This window comes from Typopeltis vanoorti, chromosome 12 (assembly GCF_054136105.1).
Source record: "Typopeltis vanoorti isolate ZY-2024b chromosome 12, IOZ_Tvanoo_1.0, whole genome shotgun sequence".
Classification (NCBI taxonomy): domain Eukaryota; kingdom Metazoa; phylum Arthropoda; class Arachnida; order Uropygi; family Thelyphonidae; genus Typopeltis; species Typopeltis vanoorti.
In genome coordinates, this window is record NC_143560.1 from 114,694,757 (window position 1) to 114,710,559 (window position 15,803).

A 15,803-nucleotide genomic window follows, 5' to 3' on the forward strand; every position below is an offset into this window, starting at 1 on the left:
GAGAGTCAAAATTTTGCATATGTTCCTATGAGGTTATAGAAAAGACATGAGAAGAAGGGCTTATGATTATGAATGAGTCAGTGCAGAAGTTATACTAGAGAAATAGTGTGCAGTTTTTAGATTTGAAGTGAATTTGATAGTTTTAAAAAGATTATTATGACTGATGGCGTGCACTTAAATAGATTTGGTGTTAATATTATGGAGAAAGTGTCATTCATTGAAACAATTTATTAGAGCTTTTAGATAGGAAACAGGGATGCTGGATGAGTGAGAATGTAGATTATAAATATTCTGAATTCGATTTTTTATTTATTTATTTTATTATTATTATTATTATTATTAGCTTCTCCCAGGAGTCCAAAGACTCATTGAGAGAGGGCACCCACTCTACAATTCTCTGTCTTCACCATTCACTTCACCAACTACAGCGAACCGCAACTACCATCATCTACACCAATGCCATCTACTGTTCACCATCACCACTAGTATTTTCACAGACAATCACAAAAATCCATGCTCACAGTGCGATTCGAACCCATAGCCTTTTGGCTGGAGAGCAAATATCCTAACCACTCGGCCAACCAGGCCTGCAATTTCTGAGATCTGATTTGATTAGAGTAACAAAAGATGCAAATGTAACTTGTAAAACTAAGGAGTTTATTGCGATTCATGTATATAGGGAAAGGGTAAGGAGGTTTTGTTTAAGTTAACCAAAAAAATTGTAGGGTTAAGTGATACTTGGCTGACAGAAGACAAGGAGGTGGATTTAGTTTCCGTTATAGACTATTAGAGTATTGTATTCTCTGGGGGAATATATATATAGAAAATGGGGGAGAGAAAGAAAGAAAGAGAGAGAGAGAGAGAGAGAAAACATAATAGGGTATTCCTGATGATAACAAAAGAATTGCAACCATCAAGAACATAAATTCATGAGCAAAGCAGATTACGAAAGGCAGATCATCTGAAGTTATATTTGGTGAGAGATAGAGACCAATAGGACAAAATATATATTCAGCTGCCACTGTAGGTTCAGGGCAGCATAGAGAATAATATAAATTGTAATACATTGGCAAGTTAGTTTAGGTTAAGTAATTATTATGGTGACTTCAACTGTGAGGACATAGATAGTAAGGAGAGAATTTCACATGGAGAGGAAATTTATGCAGCCACTCAGATTTCACTTACCAAAATTCTGCAGTGTTCTTTTATTGTTTGGCAAATAAAAAAGATGATTATTATTATGATGATGATGATTATGATTCAAGCCTCCATGGAATCAACAGATACATCATGAGAGGCACTCCCTAGAAAGCACAAAGTGTATCGTATGACATCCTGAACCCATTGACTGTTTATGCTCTCATGACTCTTATCAGGGCAATAAATTCTATGGTTCAACCACCCTCCACGCAAAGAAACCATCCCTTATCCTCTTTCTCACAACTTCCTTATGTAACTTCCAGGGATGGTCCCTTTTCCATGATTCTTTCCCCTTTTCCACAATGAAAGAACTCCAGTGTCAAACCCTGTAACTGCCTCTCAACAGTTTAAAAGTTTCAATCATATCACATTTCCTTCTTTTATCTACCAAACTACATTCCACATTCACTCAGCTTATCTTCATAACTACCATTGTACAGTCCTGATATCATCTTTGTTATCCACATCTGCAGTCTTTCCATGGTCAGTTTATCCCATTCAAATCTTGGGGACCAAATTTGAACACATTAATTAAGGTGTGGTCTGATCAGGGCTTTATATAACAGAATGACAACTCTTTTTGTATCTGCAGTTCAGCATCCTTCTCAGTATTGCAGCTAACCTCTGGGTTACTTTTGCCACCTTTGCAACATATTCCCCGAATTTCAGGTTTCTGTCAATCATCATTTCAAGATCCCTTGTCTCCCTCACATCCTCCAGTAGAGTACCTCCAAAAGAGTATGCAGCCTCTCATCAATGTATTCCAAAATTCGAGCTTTATTCGTTTGGTTGAATGAAACTGCATCATCCCCAATAATTTGTCTATCTGTCCAGTTTATTCAAATGCAGGGTTACCACATCTGTAGTATTACAAATAACTCTACCCACTTTCACATCATCTGCAAACAACTGAATATCCCCCTGTTCATTGATATTGTAAGGTTAAACTATACATGTTCCAGTAGTGAGCCCTGTCATCGATGTATTCCAAAATATTCGAGCTGTCATCGATGTATTCCTGTCAGCCTTTCATCGATGTATTCCAAAATTCGAGCTTTATTACATTTGGCTGAATGAAACTGCATCATCCCCAATAATTTGTCTATCTGTCCAGTTTATTCAAATGCAGGGTTACCACATCTGTAGTATTACAAATAACTCTACCCACTTTCACATCATCTGCAAACAACTGAATATCCCCCTGTTCATTAATATTGTAAGGTTAAACTATACAGGTTCCAGTAGTGAGCCCTGTGGGACTGCACTCGTAACCTTCTGCTTCTTTGATACTGCTCACTCATACACAACTCTATGATACCTATCAGATAGTTAATCCCAAATCCAGTTCACTAACATGATATCTAAACCTATGTTCTTCAACTTAAATATCAGCTTATCATGTGATACTCTTTTAAATGCATTAGTAAAAAAATGTCAGAATATGCTTTTCCTTCATCAACTGCTTTTGTCACTGTATTATAAAACGCAATCAATTACTAAAACCAGAGCACTCCTTCACAAGTCCATGCTGTCTCTCACAGATGATATTACTCTCATATGCCCAATGCTGTAAAATGATCGCTCAATAATTTCTCCAAAATCTTAACAACTACTGATGAAATACATACTGGTCTCTAGTTTGACATTTCCAGTCTGCTTACCACTTATGCAATGGTCAGGGCAGTTGCCAGATTAGATCGTGCCCTGAGGCAAACAATCAAATATCGACCCTGATGGATCATAAGAGACAAAAATATAAGAAAACCTCCAATTGCTATTTTGTTTTTATTACAAGAGAAACATTAATGCAAACCGATTACATAATTATGTTAATTAAATGATTGCTCTACAGGGATAATCTACAGGATTATAAGCTATGTGCACCTCTATCGATATAGTTGCTAGACCAACCAATCTTTCTTGGGTCATTGCTGTTCACAAATAATTTTTAATCAGTTTAAGCTTGGATAAACATCTTTCAGCACTTGCGAAGGCACCTATCGCAATATAGCTGAATGAGCACCCTTATTAAGCTGCACCTTGAGGCAGACTGCCTCTATGCTACACCCTGTCGAAGTGCAGGCAATGGTACTATCTTACCTGCCTTCGATTTCTTAGGCACTTTTCCCATGGCCAGACTTTTATTGAAAAATTGCTTATGGAGCTGTCAGTTCTTTAGCACATTTCCTCAAAACCTATAGCAAAATCCCATCCAGTCCCATGGCTTTATTGGAATCCATAGTACTCAGTATTTGAAACAGTCTCTTCTTGCACTTCTAAACCTCATCCTGCCCTATCCCTCTAGTATTAAAACCTACTTCTCCAGAATGAAATACTTAATAAATTGTTCTTTAAACAACTTCACTATGTCCTTTGAATCAGTCACTCTGTTCCAATTTTTATTTATCAGTATCATTTTCCCACAATAATTTCTCCTATTACTGGCCACATAGGAAAGAATTCCTTAGGATTTTTTTTTTAATTACAGGGCAAATCTCTTCTCATATTCCAGTTTTGCCTTCCTTACCATACTAATACTCTCCTGGCCTGAGTCTTATATTCTTCATGCATCTTCCCTCCACCCATCTGCTTATATCTCTCCCATAACGTGGTGATGCTAGTTTCATTGGTGAACGTGGCGGTTGTCTTGAGCTATGCTAGAAAAAACGTTTTTAAATTAAACCCATAGTGTGGCTTTTTGTCTCAAATTGTGCTGCAGTTGTGCTTCAGTTGGATGCAAGTGTTCTTCAGTTGTGTTATTGTTGAAACTTTGTTCTAATATTGCATTTTCGCTGCTGTTTGTTGCACTACTTCAGCGTCTAATGATGGCGTCCAAAAAGAGATGTATGTCAGCTGCTCAGAGGACATCTATGCGAGAAAGTCTGGCTCTGCCTTGGATATTTTGCAGTGGATGCATTGCAGAAACTGCTATATGTATGATCCGAAGAATGTGAATGATCTGTGGACTGTTTGGCTAAATGAGAAGAATGAAGTGTTGGGATAGACTGGAGGCAGTGGTAATGGAAGCAGACGTCAGTACCTTAGCGGAAGAGCTTTGGCAGGAGGTTATGGAAATTAAAACTGAGTTAAATGTGTTGAATAGAGAAATTAGGACTATGGAGATTACTTTAGCTGAAGTAACTAGAACAGGATTAAGTAAGGGAGAGTCTTTGATGAACAATGAAGTAATAAATAGTACGGGAGTGATTGGGAGTCAACAGAATGAAAGAACAAGAGGTCTAGAAGAAATGAGATGTCGTGAAAGTGAGGGAGTAAGTAAAAGAGAATTGAGGGAAAGTAATGAAACTAGGAGAGTCACGCAGAATGGCCTAGCAAATGAGGCCATGAGAGATGCTTGTTTGGATTTCAATGAATTTATGAGTGGTACAATGTATGGTGATTCTATGATTAAGGGTATGGAGAGCGGTATGCCTGCAAAGAAGAAGAAAAGTGTCAAAGGGAGGATAATGTGTGTGTGCTGCCTCCTTTTTGACAGTTATGAGTTAAGTAGACAAGTGACGATAATGAATGATACGATTGCAAGAAGGTTCAAAAAAAAAGGTCTGGAAATTGTTGATGTCTAGAGTGTGTTTGAAGACAAAAGACAGCTGTATGCAAGAAACGGTTTGCACCTGAACATGGAGGGTCATAAGCGATTGAAGAAGTTATTGTTTTCTGAACAAGTGAAGTAATTGGGCAGGGAAACTAAAATTGAAAATGTTGAGTGTAAGAGGGAGAAACTTATGCAGTGAATGTATATTTGTCGATCCTTATTCACAGAATAAATTGCAGAATAGAGTGGATAAAAATTGGCATGGGACTACTGAAATTAGTGGCATGTATATCAGTTCTAAAGCTGGTACAAGAACTAATGGGACTCTGCAATTTTTGTATACTGATGAAAGAAGCATTTGAAATAAGAGGGAAGAATTTTTGGCATTAGTCAGTGCAATCTCACCAAACGTTGTAGGCATTAGTGAAACTTGGCTGTCAGCAGAAGATGTGGTTACTGGAATTGAATGTGATGGGTACAGTATTTTCAGGGAGGATAGAGAAGATAGAATGAGGGGAGGGGTATACTGCTGATGAGTTGCAGCCAAAGAAAGTAGTATATCAAGAGGATAGACATGTGAATGATAGTTCATTTTAGGCGGTCTTGTGTGAAATAGTGACTAACAGAACCAAATATACAGTTGGTTGCTGCTATAGGCCAGGGGGTACAGGGGGTGATATTGAATTCATGCATCAGCAAATTAGTGCAATGAGTGCAGGGTTAGTGATTATTATGGTGGATTTTAATTAGGTGATATCAATTGGAAGGAGGAAATATCACGTGGCAAAAAGGAAATGGAATTCATACATCTTCTAAGAGATAATTACTTGAAACAGCACATAACTGAAGGGACATGTGGTGTGAGAGTTTTGGACCTGGTCATTGGTTCAGAGGACATATGCATAAGTAAGGTGTCTTCATTACCTCCAATTGGTGAGAGTGATCATGGTGTTGACTTGGGAGGTTGCAAAATTTGTGGATTTCTCTCTTAAGAAGGGCTATATATGGATTACAGGTTAGGTAATTATAACAAGCTTCAGAGTGAGCTTACAGCCATCCCATGGCAGCACATATTGCAGGAGGGGGGCGAATGTTAGCAGTACATGAGATAAAATCAGTGTGTATCTGAGGAAGGCAATATCAGAATGTATTCCATTGGTCAGGAAGACAAACAAGGTAGTTGTTAGATGGATGGATGAGTAGTAGTACCAGGCTTGATCTGCAAAAAAATGTTATGGAGAACTTACAAGGAGAAAGGCGATTGGTACACTCATGAGCAGTATAAGGCTCAAGCTAGGAAGGTTACTAGCATAGTAAGAAAAGCTAAATCAGATTATGAGAAGACTAGCCAAGGAGATCAAGGGTAAACCCAATCTGCTATGTGGCAAGTTAAAGGAGGAATGACTTTGGAAGGATAAACTTAGTGGGTGCTGACGGTATTGAAGTGACAAATTCAGATGTAATAGTCGAGTTATTGAGTGATCACTTTTCAAAAGTCTATCACCCAAGTGAGGATATCTCTGTACCTGTAGCAATAACTGTGAGAATAAAATGTGAGAAATGAAGTTAATAAATCAGAGGTACCTAGTATATTGCAGAATTTAAATGCAAACACTGATGTAGATTTAGATGGAATATCAGCTCGGGTGTTGCGGGAATGTGCAAGGAATTGTGAACGCCTCTTACTTGGTTATTTAACTTAAGTTTGAACTCTGGTATGGTCCTTAAAACCATAAAGGTGGATATAAAACTGCAGTAGATAATTACAGACCAATCACTATCTCTTGAGTGGTGGTAAAACTATTGGAAAAGTTGGTTAAGGAGAGAATTCAAGAATGAGTGGATCAGAATATAATACTCTATAGGGACCAACATGGTTTTGTTAAAGGTCAATCTTGCTTAGCAATTTATTAACTTTTTATAATAGAATAACATCTGAGTTGGACAGGGGGAATGGTTACAGAGTGATAGTGCTGGATTTTGCTAAGGCTTTTGAAAGGATACCCATGGAATACTCTTGCGCAAATTAGAGCAGAAGGGGATGGATACTAAACTGGTAATATAAATAAGAGAATGGCTCATGAAGAAAAACCAGAAAGTAGTGTATGGAGGAGAAGAGTCCAGGATGAGGCAGGTGACCAGTGGTGTGCCTCAGGGCTCTGTGCTTAGGCTGTTATTGTTTAATTTGTACATTAATGATATAGGAAATGGCTGGAAGGGAGATATTTATTGTGCTACTCAACTTTGCATCATCAGCAAAGTTGAGTAGCACAATAAAAAATCAAGCTGATGTTGAGAAGTTGCAGGATGATTTAAATAAGTTGGCAAAATGGGGAAAAGGTAATGGATGTCAATTCAATGTGGAAAAGTGTAAAGTTATGAATTTTGGGAATGAAAGATTACCAGCTGTTTACCACATTTATGGAATGGTACTCCAAGAGATTGATGAGGCTAGGGACTTGGGGATGTTGGTGGATAGGGAGATGAAGTTCAGAGGGCACATTGCTAAGGTGTCCAAGATTGCACATAGGATTAGCTGGTTATTGAAGAGGTTATTTTTCTCCTTTTTAAGGCATTGATACTTCCCCATTTGGATTACTGTGCTCAAGTCTGGTCACCTGGATTCCTTAGAGATGAGGAGGTTGTGGAGAGGGTTCAGAGGAGAGTGAATAAGTTAGTGAGTGTTGTAAAAAATGCTCCCTACATTGATTGACTGAGAGCTTGTGATGATGTTATGATGGAAACATTTAAATTACTAAATGGTTTTTATAAGATTTATGCAGGAAATATTTCAGCTTTGTGATAGTGATGGAAAAACAAGAGGTCATCCCTGGAAATTAAAGAAAAAGTGTGGTTAACAAGGGTGTGAGAATGAGGTTTTTTCTCCTGGAGGGTGGTGATTGAGTGGAATGCATTGCCTGACTCAGTTGTGAGTTCTTTGTCTGTAAACGAGTTCAAGAAGAGATATGATAGATATTGTTTTGATAGTTTGGGTCTTCCGCAATGAGTCTACTGACTCCATGGAGATACCCATAATAATAATAACTTTTTTACCTACAGTTACCATTTGATTTTGTTTGTCATCCACTTTACACCAAATTCTCTTCTGTTTTCTTCTTCACTCACAGTATACAACTTACTGTTGCCCCTAATAAATAAATATTCCTTCACAAGTTACCAAGCACTTATGATATCTCTCCCTTCCAATTCCTTCCTCCATGGAACTGCCCCAGATTGATATCTAAGATTATTATAATCACCTGCCTTTTAATTCCACATTCATTCCTTTCCCTTTGATACTCTTGCATGTCTATGCATGTTCCACATCAAAGCCACACAATCACGCTCGTTCTCTCTCTCTCTCACTCTCCAGCTGGGGGCAGAGATGTGATCTCAGTTATAATCTGATCTTCTTATACTATTACCAAATCTAAAAGTCTTGACCCTCATGTTTCTTCTGCTACATGTTGTCTAAAACATTTGTCTCTGATGAATTCCAGAAATTCCATTCCCTTACTACTACTACATGCAGTTTCGTCTTCCCAATTTATACTGCTTTAGTTAAAACTCCCATAAACTGCATTCTTTTTGCATTCACCAGACTCAACTGCCTAAATATCTCCTGCTCCTTACCCTTTATGCTTCCTGGCTTATAGGAACACACTAGATATCCTGTCCTGCCTGCTGCTACCTCACACCATATGTTTTCAAACTCATTAGTGCTATTGCCCTCCAAATTCTCCACTCTGAGAGAACATAAGTTATCACTTATCATAAGCAATACTCCAATATCCCATTTCCCCTTTCTATCCTGTTGAAAATTGCTATACTTTGCTACTGCTATTCCAGATAGTATATAGTATTTCATCAATCACCTCTCAGAGATCCCAACAGTCTTTGGACAGGCTGTGCTATCGACACCACTGATTCATTAATAAAATTAATTTATTAATGACTCAGTGGTGTATTAATAAAAAGTATCAAGGCATTGACACTGTTTATATACCTATCATTATCCCCTTCACACTCCACTAGATTCATCCTTATCTGACGTATTCCCCCTTCTCCCAACAGCCTTTTCCTACAAAAGGCCACCCCTGCTACCATTCACTTTGATAATACTTGTTTCCCTGTATTGACACACTGACTTGTTCAGAGAACAACATTCTCTCCAAATGCCTATGTTCTTCCTGACTTGTTCAGAGGGCAACATTCTCTCCAAATGCCAGTGTCCTTCCTCATTCAGATGCAAGCTGTCTCTCACATACAGTTTCTTTCTGGATTCAAGAGATATTATGCTATTCATTATTGATGCTCTTCTCTACAGCTGTGAATTATCATACCTGGCCAACACACTCATTACCTTCTCTCTCTCTCTCTCTCTCTCTCTCTCTCTCTCGGGTTTCTTCTGTATTACCTCAAGCATGAACCTCAGATGTCCTGCCACCTAATTCACACTGGCTCTTAAGTTGTTCCTGACCACCATCACAATCATCTCATCTACCCTTTCACCTTGCTTAATTGCCATAGTCCCACTATCTTTAGTTCCTCCAGTCAAACCCTCCTCTTTCATTCTTTCTTGTACACAACGGATCATTGAGTCTCCATACTTCACCCCCCCCCTTACAACTCTGTTTCTTCCTTGTTCACCTGCATCCCTCGCTCTCTCCTCTACCACTTTCTTTCTTTTTTCCCCTACTTGCCTGTCATCCCCATTCCTGGTTCCAGCATTGTCTTGCCTTTCTCACATTCTCTCTCTTTTGTTGATTCTCTTATTCTCTCCTCTTCTATCATTCTCACAACACTCTCACTCCTACTTTGATTCACTTTACAGTTTCTAGTCACCTAATCTTGTCTTTCACGCTTCTCAACTTGTTCCTGATACATTCCACTTCTTCTTTCAGCACATTTCTCTCTCTCTATATCTATCTATCTGACCTCCTGACCCAGACCCTAAAGTGGAAAACATTCACAAGCCTACCAATGAAGAACCCAAAAACTGAAAAGCAATATCAACAGATGAAAGCTGCTATTAGAAAAGCCTATCCAGATATCGCTACACCTCAGAGAATCCGTATTCCTTCTAGAAACTGCTCAGAGCCGATATTTCATCTTGTACAATCTGAAGCCTCACTTCCAATTCTCCCCCCCAACTACAAGAAAATATACCACTTCCTCATGTCAGTGCCTCTGACTTTGCCCTTCGTATATTAATCCTTAACCCTCTCATCTACAAGGCTGCACATGCCATTCAGTTTTCAGTGGGATCTTCCATGTAAATCGAAGTATGCCAAACCAGGTTCCAACATACAGTGGAGACAATGGCATAACATCCTGCCAACTCCTTCTAAGCTCTACAAATTTAAGCTCAAAGAAATGATCTGTGTCTATTCTGCAAAGTTTCAGGTACCTTGGAACACACATATTTAACCTGTCCAGCAAACAAACCGATGATAACCTATGTCCTGAATACTGCCTCTAGCATCTGTAACCACACACACACAGCCAAGAAGACTACTGGAATTTAGTCCATACAGAAGAAAACAGACATAGAATATGCAATTTCCTCTTCATCTGCACTAAGGCCATCATCTACAGCTTCTACCTAAAACACAAGAAATAACCAGCACCCATTCATCACTGAATCGGCACAAACCCTCTGTCAGAAACTACAAAGCAGGCTTTTCGCTGGAACTTAATTACTACAAAGAAACAAGAACTGTCCCGAAATTCATAGAGGAGTGGAACCCAACTGGTACCTTGTTCTGGATTGACGATGGCAATACACTTCATCTGTAAGAAAACTAAGAGTGAAACTGAACTGTAATATGTTGATTCATATATTGCACTTTCTATTGTATATCCGAAAGGAAAATCTTCCTTTCTCTGTAATCTATATACTTCTATACTTATAATATGTAAATAGTCCTTTGTTACCTATCTTCTAATGTATATTTTAACGAATAAGGATATAAGTGAGAGTATTAGACCGCAAAAACAGAGGGTGAAAGAATTGATAGTTGTGGCAGGTACGAATGAATTGAAACGAGATAAATATTTTATGAGAATGGACTTTAAAGTATTGTTAAAGGTAGCAAAAGAAAAGAGTGACAGAGTTAGGATGGTGAGTCTGTTGCCACAGTATGACAGGGAGGAGTTTAGAAGGAGGGCCATAATCGCAAATGACTTTATGCGCAGGCTATGCAGATGGTGTGGTGTGGAATTTGTGGACGTCTGAAATGAGTTTGATGGGCGAAAGGATTTATACCAGATGGATGGCCTACATTTGAATGGATTTGGTGTGTGGAGACTGGAAAAACTTGCTGAATGAAGTGAAAATGGATGTGCAGAACCAGGGAAACTAGAACTACCAAGAGGGGGGGGGGGAGTGGATATGCAGACATCAGTGAGACAGTTGAGTGTAAGAATGTATATAATGCACCCGAGCCAGTTCTAAGGACAAGGATAGTTAGAATAATGCATGAAGATAGGGGTTGGACAAAGGGACCTCTACATTTCATGTATACTAATGCCAGGAGTATTAGAAACAAGAAAGAAGAATTTTTGGCCTTGATTGGCTCTTCCAGGCCACAGGTTATTGGCATTAGTGAAACATTGCTGATAGAAGATGATATAGTTAGTGGGATAGAATGTGTAGGTTATAGTGTGTTTAGGAGGGACAGAGAGAATAAAATGGGGAGGAGTGTTATTGATGATGATGGCTGATGATCTTCAGCCAAGGAGAATTGAAGTTGTATTGCAGGATAGTGAAAAGAGCTCATTTGAGACTATTTGGTGTGAGATTGAGACTGGCAGAACAAAATATATAGTTGGGTGCTGCTATAGACCAGATGATGGGATAGATGTGTTTAAGAGGGACAGGGATAATAAAATGGGGGGAGGAGTGTTATTGATGATAGCTGATGAACTGCAGCCAAAGAGAATTGAAGTTGTATTTGGTGTGAGATTGAGACTGTCAGAACAAAATATATAGTTGGGTGCTGCTATAGTCCAGATGATGGAATAGATGGTGGAGATAGTATGCATAAACAAATTGGTGAAATGAGTGGAAGGAGGGTAATTATTATGGGGGATTTCAACTATGATAACATTGATTGGAAGGAGGAGAGGACACATGTGAGGAAGGAAATGGATTTTATTCAATTATTAAGGGATAACTATCTGAGACAGCATGTAAGTGAAAATACTAGGGGTTTGAGAGTGCTTGACCGGGTAATAGCATCTGAGAATTTGACTGTAATAAATATGACCATGTTGCCACCTATTGGTAAGAGTAATTATAAGGTCTTGACCTGGGAGGTGGCTAAAGGTGTGGAATTTTTGATTAAGACAGGGTATATATGGAATTACTGTGCTGGCAAGTATGACAAGCTTAGGAGATTGCTTGGATCATTGCCATGGCATTGATCCAAGCAATGTAAAACTGCAAGGGCTGGATGTCGATAGAGCATGGGAAGTGGTCAACAAGAATTTACAGGAGGTTATGGCTGATTGTATACCTAGGGTCCGAATAGTAAAACAAGTAGGGGTTAAATGGATGAATAACACCATTAAGCTTGAGGTGGAAAAAAAGAAACAAATGTGGAGGGAATTTAAAGTGAAAGGTGACCTGCAGGCACACGAATGCTATAAAGCGCAGGCCAGAAGGATAACAAGTGTGGTAAAAAAGGCAAAAGTGGATTATGAAAGGAAACTAGCTATGCAAGCTAAAGAGAATCCCAAACAGTTCTTTCAATATGCTGCAAGCAAAAAAAAACTATACATGGCAGAATGATTTTAAGGAATGACGATGGTAAGGAGGTCACTGAATCAGTCGATATGGTGGAATTACTGAGCGAGCACTTTGCAAGACTATATCATCCAGGTGGTGACATTAAAAAAATGAAGGAAACATTAGTTTATATGGGAATTGTGATGAATGAAGTGGAGGTGAATAGTCTATTACAGAACCTTAATGTGAATACATCTGTGGGATTGGATGGTATACTGGCACGGGTCTTACGTGAAGCAGCTAAAGAATTATTAGTGCCCTTGACCATGTTGTTTAATCTGAGTCTTGGGTCTCATTTAGTCCTGAAGGTGTGGAAAGAGGGGGAAAATAGTTCCACTGCATAAAGGAGGATCCAAGACTACTGTTGCAAATTACTGACTGATCAGCATATCAGGAGTCGTTGTCAAGGTCTTGGAGAAAGTAGTCAAGAGAAAAATACAGGAATGGATTCATGAAAATGAAATACTGTACAGGGGACAGCATGGCTTTGTGAAGGGTAGATTATGCCTCAGTAACTTGCTCACGTATTATAACACAGTGATGGATGAACTGGATAAGGGTAATGGGTTTACAGTGATACTGCTGGACCTGGCTAAGGCATTTGACAGGATACCACATGGAATTCTAATCCGTAAACTACAACATATGGGAATGGATATAGGGTTGGTGAGATGGATAGGAGGGTGGTTGATAGAGAGATATCAGAGAGTAGTTTATTCAGGAGCAGAGTCCAAAAGATGGCCTGTGACTAGTGATGTGCCTCAGGGTTCTGTTCTTGGACCACTGCTGTTCAATTTGTTCATTAACGATATGGGGAAGGATCTAAGAGGAACAGTTCATTTGTTCGCTGATGATGCAAAGTTAGGTAGGGCAATAGTGAATGCAGAAGATGTCAAAATCTTGCGGGAAGACTTGGATAGATTGGAATTCTGGGCTAAGGAGAATGGATGTCATTTTAATGTGACAAAATGTAAGGTTATGGATTTTGGGGTGAAAAGATTAGCAACAGTATGCCACATTGGTGGAACTGTACTCCACGAGATTGATGAGGCCAGGGACTTGGGAGTGTTGGTGGATAGGGAGATGAAGTTTGGGGGTGCACATCGCACAAGTGGCTAAATCAGCTCATCAACTCACTTAGTTGTTGAAAAATACTTTGACGAGCAGAGACAAGCAAGTTATTGTACCTCTGTACCGAGCCTTGATAAGACCTCATCTCGTCTACTGCGCCCAGATTTGGTCACCTAGGTTTCTTCTTGATGGGGAGGAGGTGGAGAGGATCCAGAGGCTAGCGACCAAGATGATAGGAGGTCTTTGGAACGAACCTTATGAGAACAGGTTGAGGATTTGTGTGTTGCAGAAATTGGTTGATAGGCGGAAAAGGGGAGATATGATTGAGACATTCAAATTACTAAAGGGTTTCAATAGGATTAATTCAGAGGATATTTTTGAGATCAGGGCTGGTGGTGGGAGAACTAGGGGACATCTGTGGAAGATTAGCAGGGGTGTTAGAGCTGGGTTCTTTACTTTTAGAGTGGTAAATGAGTGGAATAAGCTGCCAGAGTCTGTTGTGGGTGCTATGACAGTGAATGAGTTCAAAGCAAGGTATGATAGATACTGTGAGAATGTTGAATAGTTGTGTGGACATGATGTTTAGGGCCTCTCTCGATGAGTCTAAGGACTCCCTGGAGTCGCCCGTAATAATAATAATATTTTATCAAGTTAAATAAAGAAATTTAAAAAAAAAATCTATATCTGAAGCTACATACTCTTTCTTGACATTCGTCCTCCAAATTACCACCATCTTCAAAAACTTCACTGTTTCAAACCTACTGCACTCCCTACTTTTATTTTTTCATTCACATTTCACTTGTTTTCCTCGCCACCGATCACAATACTCATCTCTCTTGGTCGGCATTCACCTGTTTCTGATGTAATTCTACCAAGGTCCATTATACTAATTTCTAAATCACAAAGTTGTTCCCATTTTCTGCAGTCATGTACTCCCTGATCTTTCGCCTTCCACATATCTAACCCAGGATGTACGCATGCTGGAAGCACTGCATTTCACAAAATTCCATAGTATGCTGTGTAAAATGTAGTCCTTAAATGGTGGTGGAGTTTGTGATAAGCCTTTGGCAAACTGAGCTGCAGCTGCTGCCATTATTAAACACAGCACAAAGAATACTACAACCTATAATGAAATATTGGTTTAAGCACAAATTCCCCAAATGCGAATTACCCTTAGACTGTATGCTTTATATAGCTTAGATTTCCCGCAATTTAAAGTAAAAACACTAATTAATAATAATGAAAACTTATCTTTTTCTTCTGCTACCTTGTAACATGTCTGACAATAACCTTGCACTCTGGGAAGGATAATTTTAATTAATTCATATGATAGGCAGATAACGATATTAAAAGAAATATTGAAGTACTTCTTGATTATGTATGAGGGTGAAGCTGATGCACTGACTGATATAACAACTGATACAAGCTGGATAGACTGGAATTATTTAGGATGTTATAAAATGTCAATACTAACGTAACCTTGTGATTGGAATTCGATATCATCTTCTGTGTTATGAGAAAGTGCTAGAGAGATATCATTGCCTCTGACTTTTAGTACTGGTTCTACTATAAGTGATTGGAAAGAGGACAAGATAGTTATTTTGCATAAGGAAGAATGTAGCAAATGATAGACAAGAGCTACCCAGCGATACTGTTGGACTTTGCCAAGACATTTGACAAGGTATTGCATAGTAACCATTTATGTCAATTTGAGCATATGGAGAGACATGAATCTGGTGACATTGATAAAAAAGGTTTCTCGTAGATAACATTAGCAGCTGTAATGATAAGGTGGAATCAAGAAGAAGGCAGTGAAAAGTAGTAAGTAACAGTTGTGTACTTGACCTGCACTATTTATTTTGTACATTATTGATACTGCAAATGATTGGAATTCGATATTTCGTGAGATATTTCGAAATTATGTGAGAGTGTGGTTAGTAAGAGAAATATTTTGCTGCAAGAGTGATAAACAACTAAGAATGTGTTACCAGATGTGATTGCAAATGCTTTGTCAGTAAATGAGTATATAAAACAATATGATAAGTATTGTGAGAAAAATTTCATATGGCCATCCTGCAGTGATAATAATGATTATGGTGGTAGTAGTAATAATAATTAATATTACTGGCTTCCTATCAACAATTTTAATTCCATGTTTAAATTTCTGTACCTGTTGCTGTTATTCAT

General features: G+C 38.6%; 1 protein-coding gene across 4 annotated transcripts in view; it reads left to right on the forward strand.

Moving 5' to 3' along the window:
• Positions 1–15,803, forward strand: part of LOC150101147 (uncharacterized) — a 916,082-nt gene that overhangs the window by 370,563 nt on the left and 529,716 nt on the right. The gene's annotated exons all lie outside the window — the stretch shown is intronic.